This window comes from Eschrichtius robustus, chromosome 7, assembly GCF_028021215.1.
Source record: "Eschrichtius robustus isolate mEscRob2 chromosome 7, mEscRob2.pri, whole genome shotgun sequence".
In the NCBI taxonomy this organism is placed as follows: Eukaryota; Metazoa; Chordata; class Mammalia; order Artiodactyla; family Eschrichtiidae; genus Eschrichtius; species Eschrichtius robustus.
In genome coordinates, this window is record NC_090830.1 from 139,448,396 (window position 1) to 139,465,895 (window position 17,500).

The following is a 17,500-nucleotide window of genomic DNA, read 5'->3' on the forward strand; positions in this document are numbered from 1 at the left end:
GGATTGCCCCTTTCTAATGTAATAAAGATGTTCTGAGTTGATTGAAGATAATTGCATCATTAGAGCACTTTCTTTGAAGGCCTCTCTCCTGATAGTTTATCTTTAGCAGGCCACTTACGGGAGCGTTTGAAAAAGAATTTTAATGAGGATGACAGCCAGCTGCCTCCGCCTGCCCATGTCCACTCAGGACACTCCGGAGGTGGCCTCTGGGTGGATGAAGTGGGGGCCTGGCTGTGGCCTGGTTAGCCTGGGGGTGGGATGGGGCCATGGGGCCAGGCGCAGGGGCCGACCTTCAGGACCGGCTCCCTGAGGGTGTTGGACTGGTGTCTCTAGTTCCCAGCAAGGCTGGGCCAGTGCTGACCAGGCCCCTGACTGGCACTGGCTCCAGCAGGGGGGTAGAGGAAGGAGGGAGGGAGGATGTGGGGCTGGGGGAGAGCCCCTGGGCTTGGAGACCAAAACCCAGACCCCAACACTGGGCACAAACAGGCCTCCAGCACAGTGTCATCTCCAGCCCCGCTGGGCCCTGGGATGGGAGGTGGGGCAGGGGATGGTGGCGGTGAGAAGGAAGGGATCCCACTTCTGTCAACGTGGGGGCTTTGGGCGCAGAAACCTGGACCCCGTGTGTAGGGGAGCCTGGGCACCGTCTCTGGCCACCAGGAGGGATGAAGACGCCTGCAGGGACCCGGCTTCCCAGCGGCCCAGGAGCAGGCCAGCCAGGCATGTTGTGTGGACAGGAGCCCACCACCCCGTCCCAGGTGAGCCCCTGAAATGACGGCAAAGCCCCAAAGACTGCCCCACTCAATCCACCCTGGGGCAGACACTGTCCCCAGTTCGAGTGGCATTGTTCCTGCCGTTTGCTCTGAGCCGTGAGGGGACAGGAGGTCAAGCAAAGGCCCAGACACTTTTATTTCCTGTGTTCCTGTGCCTCCTTTTGGTGCTGAATTCATGCGGAACGAACACATCCTTAGCTTCCAGAAATGAGTGACGAGGACAGACACGGGGGGATTGGAAGCCCTGAGGGGCCTCTTCAGTGGAGTCAGTGTAACGAGATGATTCTTGAGAACGGATTTTGTGTTGTAGGATTTATCCGGGCAAGTTTGGTGCTGGGCAGGACTCAAACAGCAATGCTCTCCCTCCTCTTAAAACCTGGTGGAGGGGAGGGTTTGACGCTGCGGAGGTGAGGTCACGTAGAGCTCACGCCGACGGTGCCGCAGGGTTGAAGGCGATACCACGTTACTGAAGAAAGCGATTGTCCCCTTTTGTATGCGGATGGTGGCCATCCCGTCCTGGATGCGGTCTCCACGGTGGTAGTGCAGTTTGCACACAAGGGACCATGACTGGCCCATCTCCTGGGTCTTGCTCCAGGGCGGGACCACCCACTCCTCAGGGCCCCTTCCAAAGGGCCGCACTTCCCAGACAGTGTAATCTCCAGGGGAAACCATGTTAGAAACCATCGATTTATGCCTCATCCTCTGTGTCATTGCTGTCATTGCTGAGGCCCCAGAGAGCCTCCTATTCATCCTGAAAGGCCGGGGCCACTCCCCTCCTCAAAGGCATCTGTGTTGGAGCCTTTGAATTTTTCCTTCTCAACTTATTGGAAAATTGCTCCAAACACAAGTGGTACTTTACCCATGACTCTGGCCAGAGGGGGACTAGGTGACATGAGCTCCAGCAGCTAGTGGGTGTGCTAAAGGAGAGGCAGGTGGGACGTGAGGTCCTCCAGGTGGGACGTGAGGTCTACCTCCCCAGGTGGATGCTTTGGCGTCACTCAGGAGAGGACCTTCTCCCCGTCAGATGAGGCCCATGAGATGGGAAAGGCTCAGATGAGAGTGGGAGCTGTGGAGAGAAGGCTCTGGGACTCATCCTGCGACCCCATCACTTCATAGTGTCTCCCCACATCTTTTTTCTTAGCCTCACCTTGCAGCATGTGGGATCTTATTTCCCTGAAAGGGATTGAACCCGCACCCCATGCAGTGGAAGCGTGGAGTCTTAACCACTGGACCGCCAGGGAAGTCCCTCCCCACATCACTTCTTTTCTCCTGTTCACCTCTATCTTCTCTGCCAATTTACTTTCACATTTACTCTTTACATCCAGGGCTTTGAAACTTTGCCAAACCTCCTGATGGGGGAAATCAGAGGAGAAGCCCATCTTTATTGAGTGACCCCTCTGTCCAGAGCAATAGGTGCCTATAGTTTTGTCCGGTACAGAATGACCCGCCCCCCCCAGGAGGTCTGCAGCCTAGTCCCTGGGACCTGGCGATATGTCAGTGTACGTGGCACAGGCGGGATTGAGATTGTTCATCAGCTGCCCTTGGGATGGACCATCCTGGCGCACCCAGGTAGACCCAGTCTAATCATGAGGGTCCTCGAGGGCCCAGAGACATGGCAGCGTGGGAAGGAATGAGCTAGCCATAGCTGGCTTTGGTGGGCGGCCTCCAAGGCCTGGGGTCCCCCAGAGCCTCCAGCACGACCAGCGCAGGCCGCTAACACTTGATTTAGCCCAGGGAGACCCACTTGGGCTTCTGGCCCCAGAACTGTGCAGCAATAAATCTGGGCTGTTTGCAGTCAGTTGTTACGGCAACAGTAGGGAACTGGTCTCCCTCTGAGGCACCTCTTAACACCCCTGCTTTTGTGGGAGAGGGAACAGGCTCAGAGAGACAGACGACTTGGCAGTGGGGGTCAGGCAAGGTGGGCCCAGCCCTGAGTGACTCTCAAGTCCGTGCTCTGCCTGGGGTGGTGGGCCTAGCGCTCTCCATGGGTCAGAGGCAGCAGGGAGCCAGGGCTCCATGGCACCTGGGACCTTTGCTCTGGCCCCAGCTCTCCCAGAGCCCAGGCCCCCCGGCGCATCCTGGAGCCTCCTTGCTGCCGCCCTTGCTCTGCCTGCCCAGCCCATCTCCAAGCCCCCAGGTGGGATGTGCTCAGGTCGCCTCTGCTGGCAGAGCTGAAGTCAGACTGCCTGTGTGCGGTGGGGGTGTCACTCTCTCCTGGGGGAACTGGCTGTTGGGCATCTGACTGCAGAGACCAGGCAGAGCTGGGGGCCTCGGTGGGCACAGGACAGAAGTGGGCCAGTGAAGCCACCGTGTGCAGAAACAGTGGGGCCCTAAGGAAGGGCTCACCGTGCAGCCCCAGGTGCGGGCCCGAGTGTAGGACGGCTGGAAGAATCCATGAAGCGCCGCAGAGAGGATGCTATTTTGGAATTATTGAGTTGTAAATATTTACTTTATTTTGAGGGTTAACAACTTTTCTTTGGAGATGCTTGAAAAACAGGCGGCGGATGGGGGGGAAAACGACACCATGCAGGAGAAGACGGGAATGAGTATAGGATGGTTTTAGAAATAGGAGGAACCAAGCAGCCACTCCAAGCTTGACGCCCCTCAGCTCCAAGGCCCCAGACGGGACAGTAATTAGACCCAGGGCTTCTGGCCGGTGCTCTAGAGCAGGCTGGACAGGGTAGGACCATGCCTCGGAAGTGAACTAAGAAGCCCACAAGTGTCCCCTGGTGCCAGCTCTTTGGGCAGCCTGAGGCTTACCAATGCCACTGATACCTAGCAACCAGCTCTCAGATTCACTGCCTTTATTGTTTCCTGGTTTCTATTTCATTGATTTCTACTGTGATCTTTGTTGTTTCCTTTCTTCTACTTAGTTTGGGTTGTCTTTGCTCTACTTTTTCAGGTTTCTTAATGTGGAAGCTGTCATTGATGTTTTAAACCTTTCTTCTTTTCTAATATAGCCCTCAGTGCTATGAATTTTCCCCTAAGTACTGCTTTGGTGCATCCTACAATTTTGATATGTTTTCAGTCTTAGTTCAAAATAATAATTCCCTTTTGATTTCTTCTTTGACCCAGGGTCACTCAGTGGGTTACTGAGTTTCCAAGTATTTCAGGATTTTTTAGGGATGTTTCTGTATTGGTTTTCATTTTACATTCATTTGGTAGAACACACTTTGACATGTGTCCTTTTACATTTATTGAGACTTGTGTTACAGCCCCAAATATGGTCTATCTTGGTCAATGTTTTCTGTTGTCCCTGAGAAGAATATGAATTCTTCTGTTGCTGGGTGGGGTGGTCAATAAATATCAATATCAATTGGTTGATAAGCACCTACCTACTGTATTTATTGTTTGGTACTGTAGGGTTATAGGCTCATTTTCTGCCTACTTGTTCGGTCAATTATAGAGAAAGGAGTATCGAAAACTTCAATGGTAATTGTGAGTTTGTCTATTTCTCTTTGTGATTCTACCAGTTTTTACTTCACCTATTTTGAAGCTGTCTTATTAGGTCCACAAATGTTTAAGATTGTTACATGCTTTTGACAAGTTGACGCTTTTATCAATTTGAAATGATCTTCATTTCTGTAATTTCTTGGCTCTAAAGTCAACTTTGTCTAATGTTAGTGTAGAGACTCCAGGTTTTTTTTGACTAGCGTTAGCATGGTTTTCACTTTTCCATGCTTTTACTTTCAACATAGTTGTGTATTTATCTTTAAAGAGTGCTTTGTGTAGGCTCTGTGCATGTGAGTCTGGCTCTTTTATCCACATTGACAGCCTCTGACTCTTAATTTGGTATTTAGACCAATTACATTTGGTGTACTTATTGATAGGTTAGGTTTATTTTTAATTTTTTTTATAGCTTAATTACATTTTTTGCGGGGGGCTGTTTTGGGTCTTCATTGCTGCATGCGGGCTTTTCTCTAGTTGTGGCGAGCACAGGATACTCTTTGTTGTGGTGCGTGGGCTTCTCATTGCGGTAGCTTCTCCTGTTGCGGAGCATGGGCTCTAGGTGCATAGGCTTCAGTAGCTGCAGCACGTGGGCTCAGTAGTTGTGGCTCGCAGGCTCTAGAGCGCAGGCTCAGTAGCTGTGGCTTGCGGGCTTAGTTGTTCCACGGCATGTGGGATCTTCCCAGACCAGGGATCGAACCCATGTCCCCTGCATTGTCAGGCGTATTCTTAATCACTGCACCACCAGGGAAGTCCTGATAGGTTAGGTTTAAATCTATCATCTTACTAATTATTTTATAACTTCCCATCTGTTCTTTGTTCTGTTTTTTTTTTTTTTGGATCAATTGAATATTTTAAAAAGTATTCCAGCATATCTCCTTTGTTGGCTTATTAGCTATAACTTTTATTATTATTATTATTATTTTTTTTTTTTGCTACTTTAGGGTTGACAGTATACATCTTCAGTTTACCGCAACGTACCTCTAGTGATAGCATCCTGCTTTGTGTACAGTATAAGAACTTTACAGTAGTGTCTGGTATCTCCATTTCTCCCTTCTGACTCTTGTGCTATGGTTGTCATACCTTTTACTACTACGCGTTATAAATGTCACACTACATTCTGTTTAAACGGTCAGTTACCTTTTAAGGAGGTTTAAATAATAAGAAAAAGCCTTTTCCATTCCTCCATGTAGTTGCAGTTATTGGTGCTCTTCGGTTTTTTGGTACATTCATATTTCCATTTGGTATCACTTTCCTACTGTGTAAGGGCTTTTTTTAATCTTTCTTGTAGTGCAACTGTAAGTTGGCAGGTTTTAGTATTTGAAGGCATTGCTCCGCTGTCTTCTCACGTGCACTGTTCCCAGCGAGAGCTCTGCTATCGTCCTCATCTTTGCTCCTGTGCGCACAAGATGTCTTCTCTCTCTGAGAGAAGATTTTGCCTTTATCATTGGTTTTGAACAATTTGGCTATAACGGACCTTGATGTAATTTTATGTTTGTTTTGCTTGGTGTGTCATGTTTTTGGCACAAGGATTTATTACAAACATCTCTGCTTTGCAGAGTCACTGGAGGTCATGGGAAACTCCACCCTGGGGTGCGTGCGCTGAGTTCCTTGGGTGGGACCGCATCTGGCTCTCACCTGCACCGCTCAGAGGCCAGCCAGGCACGTGCTCCCTCCCACCTGCGCCCAGGCTGAGGGTCCATCCTGGGGGGGGTCAAGCGTCGTGGGCAGCCTCGTACAGGCCTTGACTTGAGAGGAGGGAAGGGGAAGCTGGAACAGAGAGAGACATTGGGGGCAGAGGCCAGGGCCACAGCGCTCAGAGGAGGGGCCCCAGGACCCATGGGGCCTGAGAGGCCATGGGACTCATGGGGGAGGGGCCCCAGGGTTCAGAGCAGTGAAACTGCAGTGGGTCTGCATCTGCTTCTCCTGGGAGTTAAACGGCCCACCCAGAGTCTCGGGGGAGAACCCTTTGTCAGGACCCTCTGACCGAGGAGGGGCTGGTGGAAAGGCAAAGGCCCCTGAGCAGCTGGAGGTCCTGTGTGGCTCGAGTGCAGGGAGTGAGGGGAAAGTGGGCGCTGGGAGGGGAGGGCAGGTTCTGGGGCTGGGGTGTGGCTGGGGTCAGGGCTCTACTCGGGAAGCACGGAGGGACGGGCACCCTGGGGCCCATCTCGTCTCCGTGTCACCTGCCCGCCTACTGCGAGGACTCTGGGAAGTCCACGGAAAAGTTCACGTGGCACCTGGGCCGAGGGATGGTGACAGCCTGGGACCCCCAAGGCAGCCCCCACCCCTGGGAAGGGGAGGGAAGCAAAAGGCGAGCCCCGCCGGTTCAAGGCCTCACTGCTTTTTTTGGTGCTGCAGGAAGAACTGGCTTGGGGCCCCTCCCCTCCCTCCCCTGCTCTCCTGGGTGACAGGTAGTCCCAGGTCTGGGTGGGGATGGAGTGATGCGGGCGGGTGGGGGCTGCCCAGGCCCACCCTCGGCAGCCTTTTGCTCTTCCCCCCATGAGGCGTCCCACTGTGGAAGGGGCCTCTCACGAGCCGTGGGCACTGTGGACAGAAGTGCCGGTGAGGGACGCCGGCTTGTTGCATGGGTGGGGAAGGCCGCCAACCCGAACCCCATCCTAGGGCGAGACAGAGGGATTCTCCTGGGCCCGGCCCCTCCCCCGGGAAGTTAGAGAGGGTCCTGTTCAGCTGGGCCACGTGCTCCCCTCCCAAAGGCCTTCTCCCTGCCTGGCCCTACGGCCCAGAGCGCGGCCCCCCTCTGAACGCCTGGCCAGGCCCCTTTAATCACGGCCTGGCACCATCCAGCCAGGCAGGGCTCTCCCCAGGCGGAGGAGTGTTCTAAGGGCCTGAATAAACAGGTGGGGCATTTTGGGGACAACGGGCGGCCTGGTCTCCAGTCTCCAGGCGGCAGGGACCTGTGGAATCCTCCGGCTGCCGTGCTCTGCTCTGTGCAGCCGATGTGCTTTGTGCCATCGCCACCGCGCTTTGTGCCATCGCCACTGTGGGTTAATGAGCTGGAAAACACAGTTGCACCTCCCCGGCTGTGAAAATCGCTTCAGGGGTGGCGGAGTCAACTTAGTTGCTGGGAGAACCCACAACTGATTTCCTTTGTCAGGAGGGCCCAGTGCATCCCGGCAGAGGCCACGGGCCGGGTCTGGGCCTCCTCCCGAGAAGACCCCAAGCAGCCCAGGCCTCAGAGGGGCTCTGAATACAGCCGGGGACCCGAGGAATGAGAAGGCTTGAAAAACGAACAAAACAGCAGACACCTTTCTCCTGCCTCCCCCAATTTCCAGAGCCCTCCCCCGCTTTTGGACCGAGTACCAGACCCCTCCCCACATCGGGCGCCACGCCAGGAGGACGACGTGGTGGGCTCGGGACACCACGCCTCCCCCACCCCTTCCAGAGGAGGGCAGCAGGGCCAGCCCTGCCCGAGAGGCCCCCAGGGATCACGCTCGACCTTGCCTGTCTCTTGGCCAACTCCGCGTTCATGGCTGAACGTCCCAGGCGCGGGGGGCGTGCCGGGGCGACTGCAGGGAAGGTCTGAATCATCTCTGAGATGCAGGGTCATGAACGTGCAACCGATTTCTGAGCCTGCCGAGAGCGCCTGACATTTTGTGACGTTTTCTCCCATCTTTCAGGCTGACCCAGTGTTCGGCGTTAGATCTTTATGAGGTTGTTGAAGGCCAGCTTCTGTGGACGCCTTGAAAGACCGTGTTCTGGAACGCAGTCCATCCTCATGACGCAGGTGGGGCTGCAGGCCTCAGGGGGCCAGGCTGAGCCCTGGTGGGTGGCGGGCTGTGCTCAGGGGGTACCCCTCCCTCTGCTGCAGGGCGACCGGACGCTGGGCCACGTCACAGACGGGCCACCAAGAGCAGTTGACTCGGATCTTCACGAGGGTCGAGGACCTGTGGGTCATTTTCTACTTGGGCCTGGAATTCAGAGCCGAGACCCTGATTCCAGAACCTCATTCCGTGGTTTCCAGAAGCCCAGAGAAGCTGGAAGTGGTTTGAGGAAGGCCTGCAAATCCCGGGGGAGGGGCTGTCTCAGGGCAGTGAGTGGTGTTGAGGGGCTCCCCCCGCCTCCCGCCACTCCGGTGTCAGCAGGGTGGGCCTGTGCAGTGAGACACGCGCACCAGAGTGCAACCCCTCAAAATGGGAAGAAAAGAAACCCCTCAGCCTGGGACTGAGAGGTCTCCTTGTTGAATTCTCCTTGGTGCTCGTACGTGGACTTTCAAAATGCGGTGGTTTCAAAACCAGAGCAGCCTTAACTTGGGTACCTTTCCTTTCCTTAAGAGGTTTTCTGTTTCCTTCTCCCTCCACAGCAAGGGAAGTTCTCCTTTGTCCCCAGTAACAAGCAGTATCAGAGTGTCATCACAGGCGGCAAGAAGCCTGGAGTTGGGGGCGGTGCCTGGGGGCCCCTTTTCGGAGCTGCCCACCCATCCACCTGCCCGCCGAGCCCCTCGCACTTGGGGCAGGTGGAATGTTCTAGCTGCCAAGGCCTGTGGGCATGAGTTGGAGACGGTGCCCACATCTCAGACCCCCACCCACCGTGAGCTCCACCCTGCAGGCCCCGTGCTGCGCCGTCTCCGGTCAACCCACGCTCCTGGCACTCAGAGCTGACCCACGGCAGAGGACAAGGGGCGTGTACTGAGTGCCAGTTACAGGTGGGTCTTGGAGGGGGTGGGAAGGGGGGGTCAGGGGGGGTGAAGGGGCACTGGGAGTCGCATGCCCGGTTCTAGTCTTGGCTCTGCTGAAGGGCCGTGCCACTGACCTGGTATCTTAACCTCTCTGGGCCTCAGTTTCCTGTTCGGTCTCCCCCACATAAACCGAAGCAAACTTACAAAGAATTCCTTCAGTCATGGTCATCAAAGCCCCTGCCCACTGCCCTTGCAGCCCCTCCGGTCAGCCAGGCACAGAGGCACCGGGGAAGGGCAGGTCGCCAGCAACAGAGGGCAGCAGGTGGCCTTAGGGAGAAGCAGGGGCTACTGAGATCTGCTGCTCAGGGGAGGGAAGGGGGACCGTCCTGTCCTGGGCCTTCAGGGCCGATGGGGCCCACTCCAGCTGCCTGGGGCCTTGAGGTGGGAGGGTGCCCCTGGCTGTCCACTGAAGTGGGGGTCCTGCCAAAGTGCCCTCCGCCCTCCCCGACCCCCGTGCAGCAGGGACCACTCCCAAACAGGACGGGTGGGCCGTGGGCCACTCTTCCTCTGAGCCTCTGCGGGAGGCTTCTGGGGGTTGTAATCCCACCTAATCCTGCTTCAGATGCCTGCGGGCAGGAGGAAGGCCACACACAGTGGCCTCGTCAGATCCTGGTCCTGGGGACAGGCCAGGGGAGTGGCCCCCTCCGGCCATGAGACCCTCCCCTCGGGGTCTGTGTCCAGGACCTGCGTGCACAGGTGAGAAGCTGAAAGGAGGAGGTGCCGGCCTCGCCTGCCTCTCTGTGGCCTCCCCTCGGCCTGGGCGAGGCCACGCACAGAAGGCAGAGTCAGCTAGCCCGGTCCGGGTCCAAGGCCAAAGTAAACCAGAGCTGGGGCCTCCCCAGCACCTTGGATGGGAGCTACTGGGGACCTTAAAGGGTGCTCTGGCGTTTTTGTTCGCACTGAACATGGACCCTGCCTCGGGAAGTACATGCCTTGGGAAGTCTTCTCTGAGCTGATGGCCTCCATTCCTGAAAATGGCCAAGTTGGAGGCCAACTTGTGGTGAGGACCAAAGGGGCCAGCCCCAGAAAGGGCATCCCCCCAGCACGCCCCCCACTGCCCAGCTGTGCCTGGTCAAGGGGACCGGGGGCCTCAGACCATTTGGGCCCTGTCCACCCTCCAGTGGCCACTGGGCAGCTCCTGGACCTCTCCAGGGAGACGGAGGGAATAAGGGGCAGCGAAGGGCCAGGAGGTCACACAGGGCACTCTTAATGCATCCTCTTACAGCCCTACAGCCACAATGCCACATGACACAGGAGAGGGACGATTAGGTGGCCTGGTCAAGGAAACCCAGAGTGAAATCTGAGAGGAGACTCTAAGGCCAGGAGCGCTGTGGGGACAGAGGCGAGGCCGAGAGCCTGCACTGCGGGGGAGGGAAAGAGGACCTCGGGTCATCAACCCTGTGGTTGAGACTCTGGGTTTTGTTCTAAACGTGGTGGTGGGGGGCAGGGTCAGGCATGGAGCTTCAGAGGCTCCGATCAGAGGGGCTACAGCAGCTCTCTATTCCCGCCTAACAGCTTCCTCCAGCAGGGTGGGTGGGCAGCTGCAGTCAGGAGGCGGGTGGGCAGGCAATGAGCGCCTGACGGGAGCCAGTGGAATTCCTCCTCTTGATCAGAGAGGGCTGGCGGTGTGACCTGTGGGCATTTGTGGACGATTCATGGCCCGAGGCTTGTTATGTTTGAAAACAACCTATAGAGGGTAATTAACAATCGAGTATCTAATTTCATCCTGGTCTGAAAGCTCGTTTAAGACTGAGCAGCTGAGTGGACACCTGGGCAGTGGGTCTGACTGCCGGGCTCTGCAGGAGGGCGTCTAGGCCCTGGGCTTCAGTCAGGGGGGAGTGAGGGTCGGCACACCGCGGTGCTCCCAGACCCCAGATGGGACGGGTGACAGGCTCACCGTGGGGGAAGCTCACTGCTGCCACGCTGCCATGAAGGGCAGCACCTTCCCCGGGGTGGCGCAGGCGCCCAGCGGCCATCCTGGTCTCGGACCCCGACTCACACGTGTGACCTGCATGCAGCTCGTGCCCGGCTGTCGCGGGGCCTCTGTGTGTCGGGCCGACCGAGGACTGGGCCTTAACCAGAACTAGCATCTGGATAGTTCTTCACTCCCTTGGTTGCTAAGCCTGAGCGGGGTTCCCATTCTGTGTGCCCCTATTAAGCTGTCACCCCTCAGCCCTGCACTGGACCTTCTCTGGGGCACGTGTGAAATCCTGGAGGCGCTCATCCAACCCAGAGCCGGTGGCGAGGAGCCCAGGTCGCCGGGGAGCCGTGCAGGGCTGAGGGTTCCCTGTGCTCTGAGGGGATGGGAGACTTGCTGGGGGTCTGGAGCCGCAGCAGGACCCTCAGCCGGGGCTCAAAATGGGCTGAGGCAAAGCTGAAGGGTGTCCCAGGCCTGAAGGCTCCTAGGGCCCAGGCCCTTGCTGCCATGTGACCCTCGGTCCCCCAAGACGAGCATGCCCTCCTCACCCTGCCAGGTCAGGGCTGAGCAGCCTGTGCCCACACATGACCCAAAGAAGGATCATGCTTCCCAGGTTCTTGGCTGTGAGGTGGGCTGAGCCCCGGTAGGCAGGCAGCCACGCCCTCCGCACCACCACGGCCGCAGGACTCTGAAGAGCGCCCACCGGCCCAGGAGGGGCGGAGCCAGGCGCAGGCAGCCCTCTGAGGCTGGTTCCCAGGTCCCCGGGGGGTGAGCACGTGCCCCTCCCCAGGGCGCTCCCTCGCATCCCCAGTGAGGGCGCTTCGGTGAGGAGCATTTTCACCGCCCTGCCTCTCCCCAGAGGGCCCCCCAAGCCAGTCCTGCTCCTCCTCCACCAGATGGGGGCTGGAGGGACGCGGCGCCGAGCTGTCGTGAGACGGAGGAGGTCCTCGAAGGTCCTGCGCCTCTGAGTCTGTAAGGCTGCCGGAGGAGGAGGCTGTGAGCGGAGGCCCCTCTCGGATCCCCAGGCTGCAGACCAGCCAGAGTTCTGCCCTCTGGCCTCTGGGTTTGGCGGCTCGTCCCTGGCTCCTGCAGCGGCCGAGGAAAACTAGGCTCCCTGACTCAGGAATGCTGTGGCCACGAGGGCACCCCCGCCTCAAATTCTCCTACATGACTCCGGAACAGGCAGTTCTGGCTTCGGCAAACACCGGGGTGCTGAGCCCAGGGCGGGCACCGGGCAGGGGACCGGTCGGTGGCAAGTTTCCCAAGGGAGGGCTGGAGCCACAACCCCCGGCTTCCCGCAGAAGCGCCCAGGAGTCGGGGCCGGAGAAGCGCCGGAGGGGCCGGGTCGGACCAGCCACACTCGAGTGCGCGCCGCCCTCAGGGACAGTCGGCCTCGCGGCCCGCGGCCCCTTTGTCATGCACATGAGGGTGCCGAGGCTGAGTAAGGGTCCCCATCAACACGGAGTCACCGATGAAGAGCACTTTGTTTCCCAGTCTGCGGGCTTGGCACATGCCTGCTGTTTCCCAGTGGCCTCCCATTCAAAGGGCCCGGTCCGCCATTCTTTGTCCCCCTAGGTGCCCGGCCGACAGCCCCCGGCAGCTGCTGCGCTTTCAAAGGCGCTATAGAGCGTCTCTGCAGGTGAGCCCTCCTGCCAGGGGCTCCCGTCAAAGGCTCTTTGAGACGTCACCGCGGAGCGGGCTCGGGGCGGGTCGCGCTCGCAGCGCCCGCACAAAGGCCGCGCCACTCAGCGCGCCCCGCCCGCGCGCTTCCGTGGGGAGGCCGGGCAGTCCCGGGTGGAGGGCGCCGGGCCCCCAGTCCTCCGGCCCGCTCCCCCTTTCCCGCCCCCTCCCCAGACGCCCCGTTTTCCCGCTGGCCTCCCCGCCACTCTCTGTGCCCCTCCCCATCTCGCCGCGCAGCGTCTGGGGGGCTCCGTCCTCCCCGCCTCCGGCCTCTCCTCCCCCCTCCCCGCCTCCCCCTCCCCGGCCTCCCGCCGCCAGCCCGGGGTAATTGCTCCTTTGAAGCCCCCGCCGGCGTCGCGGCGCCCTGAGCGCTCCCACCCCGCGCGCGGGGCTGCCGTCCGGCCGCTAGGTTTCAGCTCCTTTTCATCCTTTCCTTTTCAACCTTATTAAAACCAGCGGGGCAGCCGGCGCGTGGGGGCGGGGCCGTGGCCGCGGGGGGCGGGGCCTACGCTCTCGCGGGGGGGGTGGGGGGAACCCCGCCCCGCCTCTCTGGGCCAGCGCGTGGGGGCGGGGCCCAGCTTACCTCTGCCAGCCCTTGCGTGGCCAGGCGGCCTGGGGCCCCAAGGTGACCAGGGACTCTCCCAGGACTCTGGTCCTCCTGGTTGTTTTGTTTTTAGTGTTTTTTGAAAGAATGAGGCGGGGAAGGAGAGAAAATTCGGCGAATTTAGGGCACAGTGCCGCCAAGCCCCCCACCCCAATCGTCCTGGATGGGACCTCAGGCCTCAGAGATTGTGCTGGGCCTACCTGGAGCGGGTGGGTGTGAAGGACCCCATAGGTCCTGCCCCTGGGAGCTCGAGCTGGTGGCTGGAGCTGGGGGGCAGTGTCCTTGGGGTTCAGCTCCTGTTCCCCCCAGCCCCAGATCTGCCCTCAGGGGTGAGGGCCTGGCCAGCAGACATGGGGGGTGGGGACTTGGAGGGGGGCACCTGCTGTTTGGGCGTGTTCCTGGGAAGTCTGTTCTCCACCTGGAACAGATCAGCTCTTCATGCAGGGGCGCAGAATGTGTGGTGTAAAATCACTTCATTTATTCACTCATTCATTCATTGAACAAACACCTGTGGGGTTTCTGCCGGGTGTGGTGGCCAGGCCCTGGAATGCAGCCCTGGGAGGGACCGACTCGTCCGTGGCCCTTGGGAAGCAGGAAATGACTCTGGAGAAGAACCCTTTGGGGCCCTGCCCCCAGCGCAGGCCACGCCCCCAGTCCCAGGCCACGCCTCCCCAGGTCGCGCCCCGCCTCCCCCCAGCCCCAGACCGCATACGGGGTTTTAAGGCCTGGGGTGTGGGGTTGGGGGTTAGTTCCCAGGGCCTCTTGGAGGTCGGGCGCCACCGTCCCGGGGCTGGACACCCCCTGGCCCGGGTCGAGGCCTGAGTGGGCGGTTCACAAGGCAGGTGCAAGCCCGGCGGCCACTTGTCCGAAGTGCATCCCCTGAGTTTCCTGTATCAGACAAAACATGGCACTGGTTCGTTGGTAAACTGCGAAGTGTGACGTTTATACAAAACGTTTGTTTGGGGGGTAGTTTTAGATACACAGGATATTGCAAAGGTGTTTTAGAGGGTTCCCTGGATTCCCCTACACCTCACACCTGCGAAGGTTGCATGTAAAGATAAGTGTATTTGTTCACACTCTGGAAGTCTGGCTTCCCTGCAGGGAGGAGATGGGTCAACATGGGAGGTGACCCTGAGGGGTCCTGCTGCCCTGAGGCCTCAGGAAGCAAGGGTCCTGCTTGTCACAGGAGCCGGCTGGTGGCTCAAGGTAGGGGAGGGGTGGGAACTGCCGTCGGCAGAGATGGCTGCAGGCCTGGTCTGGCTGTCCCTGGAGGCGCCCAGGTGTGGGGCAGGACTTGACAGGTGTGGCTGCGAGAAGAGGATGGTAGAGTTGGCTGCTCGGACTCAGGCCTCAGCCTAGTGAGGTCCCATCCTCACCCGCCACCTTGCTCCCCTTCCCCTGGGCAGGGCGGCCACAGACAGGCACAGGGGACGCTGTCCTTGCTGGCCAGGTCCCTTGCCCAGGAGCACATCCAGGCTGTGTGGCCCCGCGGGGGTGGCACCCGGGACCAGCTGTGCAGGCAGTACTGGGTGGGGTCCGGGCCCCAGGCCTATAGCCCACCAGAATTCCGCAGGGAGCGCGTCTGCTCCCGGCCCAGGAGATGGCCGCCTGTTGTCAGCTCAAAGAATGAGGGTGCCCCCAGGCCAGTTGGAATCCCTCCGTGCCCTGCCCCGGCCCACCTTCCTGCTCTCCTCCCTGCAGCCTCTGAACCCCGGGCCAAGCTACCCCTGCTTCTTCTCTCCCTGAGCTGAGCAGGGGGCGGGGGGCTCCTGAGGTGCCCTGCGGAGTGGAGCCCCCTCCCCGGGCCTGGCGCCTGCCATGGCGCCCACACACAAGCCTCGGTCCCCTCCTGCAGGGGCACCGTCTCCCACCTCCCGTCCCCCCCCCGCCGGGCCTTGCTCCTTCCTCTCCCTCTCCTTCAGCCGAGCGTCACAGACACCATTTCAGGTCACTGGGAAGGCGTCTTGGGCAGGGCTTCCCCTCCACACACACCACGCACCCTCGTGCACGCAGAGACACACACGCACAGATACACACAGAGCCGCCCGCGCACCTGTAGCTCCCAGAGCCCGAGGAGCCTGCAGTGCAGGGTAGGTAGGAGCGCTCAGCCTGGTGGCCCCCACGCAGGACCCCCAGGAGGTGCCCCTCAGGATGTGGCCCTCGGGTCTCGTGGCAGCCTCTGCCTTGTGAGGGGTCCCAGGCACCGGACCAGGAGGGGCTTCTTCTAAATCTGGGACCGTGAATGCAGAGACGTTACCTGGCCACGGGCCTCGGTGGGTGAACCTCAGGCTGACCAGATGAAGGTGCGGGACAGCTGTGGCCAGGCCGAGTGCTGACCGTCACCCTTGCCCCCCACAGGTGCTTGCCCCCCTCAGCTGGGACTGTGGTTCTCAGGTTCCTGGCTCCCCCACCTCCGTGGCAGCACCCCTGGGAAGCAGGACCACCCCTGCCTCACATGCCAAGCCCACACCCAGAAGCAGGGGCTCCCCTTTCCCCCTACAGCCCTCACAGTACCTCCTGGGCCCTGTCATGGGCACAGCCTGCCCCGTGTTCCCTTCCCAGCGAGGTCTCCCCGGACCACCAGCCCTGGTGGCCACGCCCGTCCTTCCCAGCCCTTCAGACCACTAGTAGAACGATGCCTCTCCTTCTCCCCACCTCCCTGCCACAGGGGACATTCAAGTGCTCAGCGGGAGTCCTATGAATGGACCTGGAAAGTGCTCCGTGAACATCTGTTGGTGAACAGATTTGTTGAATTTGTTGTAGGCAGAGGGCGCCCAGAGCAGGCTGGGCTTGGGGTGCCTGCTCCCTGTCCACACCCCTGGGAAGCCACGGGGTAGAGGACGCAGGTGCCCGTCCCCAGGGACACCCCCGCCCCAGCCTCTCTTGGAGGTGGTGTGATCGGCAGCTGCCCGGGCACTGCCTCCCGTTGGGGGAGAGGAACGTTCCTCTACCCTTCTAGGTTCTTTTGGCTGCTCTAATAATCAAATAGGCATAAGGCAGATAAACAGGAGAAAAACAAACACATTTGATTTTGTACATGCGAGGTTCCATATGGACCTAAGTCTGTGATCAAAACAGACTGTTCATGTGTCTTTTTAGACAAAGAATCAATTCTTTGTGAAGATTTGACAAAACAAAGGGATTTTTGCTTGGGGTGGCAAATTAATGAAGAAGTAACAAAGTTTGATTATACAGCAACTTGGCCTTGAGTTCCCTGTCTCCGGCGCAGAGAATGCCCTCCATCCCCGTGCCTGTGGGGATGCTTCTCGTGGGAGTTTGTTTCCTGCTTTCAGGGAGACAAAGGAGGGTCAGAATGCCCTTTGCCTACTGACTGTTTCTCAAGTAACTTTAATTCAAAAGAGTCAATATGCCACCTTGGCGTATTTTGGGGTGGCCTGCTCCGAGCCCCTTCACACCCCGTGCCCCTCCCAGCCCGCTGTGGTGGTCACTGGGCTGGTGGGCGGCTGACAGCTGTCTCCGTGGGTGCTCATGGGTACGGTGGGGGGCCAACCCCGCCACCCCTCTTCTGTCCTCCCTCAGGGGCCACATGGCAGCTGCCTGGCCACCCCTGGCTGCTTCTCACCATGCCCCTGACGCTGACCCGCCCCATGAGGCCCTTCCTTCCACGGAGTCTCCCCTCCCCCAGGTTAGGGCCGGGCAGCAGTGGTGGGGGGGGCTTTGTGACCAGGCCCGGCCTGCTCCCACCAGGCCCAGGGTCTGGAGTGCGGCAGACCATCACTGAGGCCTCCTGACCTCAGACGGGGAGGGCTCAGGGGCTCCTGGGGTCCTGGGTCAGGTCCCTCCCCCGCTGGGGGCCCTGCTGGCAGTGGCCCCTGGAAGGGCTGGGCTGGGGGCCCTGTGGTGTCTTGCCCCGGCCCTGAGACCTTCCCTGCTCAGAGACTGGACATGCTGTTTTAGGGGAGCCTCCCAGGCTCCAGAGCCTGCTGGGAGGGGCTGTGGGTGCAGCGACGCCTGTCTAGCAGAGCCTGCCTGGGGGGGTGGAGGCATCACCCCAACGCCCGGTGGTCACTCCGGTGCTACCAGATGTCCCCGTAGACGCAGCCTCAACCGGCCCACGTGGACAACCCTGTAATGTCCACGTTCGCTCAAGTGAGAGTCAATTTACTGCACATCTATTTAAAGTATCTGTGGCAGTAGCCTGTTACATTAATAACGTTACAAAGGCCGCGAGGTTTACAATGCTGGGTGCCTGCAGCACAGCGTGGCTGGACTCTCGGGGTCCACCCCAGGCTCGGGGTCAGCCCTGTCTGTGCACAGACACGCGCCCCTGCAAATCCTGCTCCCGTCGGAAGGCCACGCACCCTGCTGCCGGGGGCTGCAACGTGTATCAGGCTGGTCCTCCGGCTCTGGGCTGCCCAGGGGCC